The sequence below is a fragment of the Mus caroli genome, chromosome 4 (genome assembly GCF_900094665.2).
Source record: "Mus caroli chromosome 4, CAROLI_EIJ_v1.1, whole genome shotgun sequence".
Lineage (NCBI taxonomy): Eukaryota > Metazoa > Chordata > Mammalia > Rodentia > Muridae > Mus > Mus caroli.
In genome coordinates, this window is record NC_034573.1 from 46,994,584 (window position 1) to 46,994,948 (window position 365).

The following is a 365-nucleotide window of genomic DNA, read 5'->3' on the forward strand; positions in this document are numbered from 1 at the left end:
AAAATTTTGAAACGTGCTTGAGAAGAATAATTACCTTAAAGTGTTTCATAAATTGTTGCTAGGAGACCACACCAAGATGGGTTTTTTTTTTTTCCACGTACAACTTGAAGTTCAACTGGCAGGAAATTTTCCCATTCAAAATGCAGATAAGCAAGTGGAACCGTTTAAAAAGAAAAGTAGAAAGATAAAAAGCTGCTGGCTACTAAAGAAGATCTACCCAAACAAAGCACAGGAGGCAAAATAATGCAGACAAGTGGCTAGGTTTGCCTGCCAGCTCTTACTGGTTACATGATCTTGGGTGATCCTCTGCATGTCGTGTGTGTGTGTGTGTGTGTGTGTGTGTGTGTGTGTGTGTGTGTGTGTGT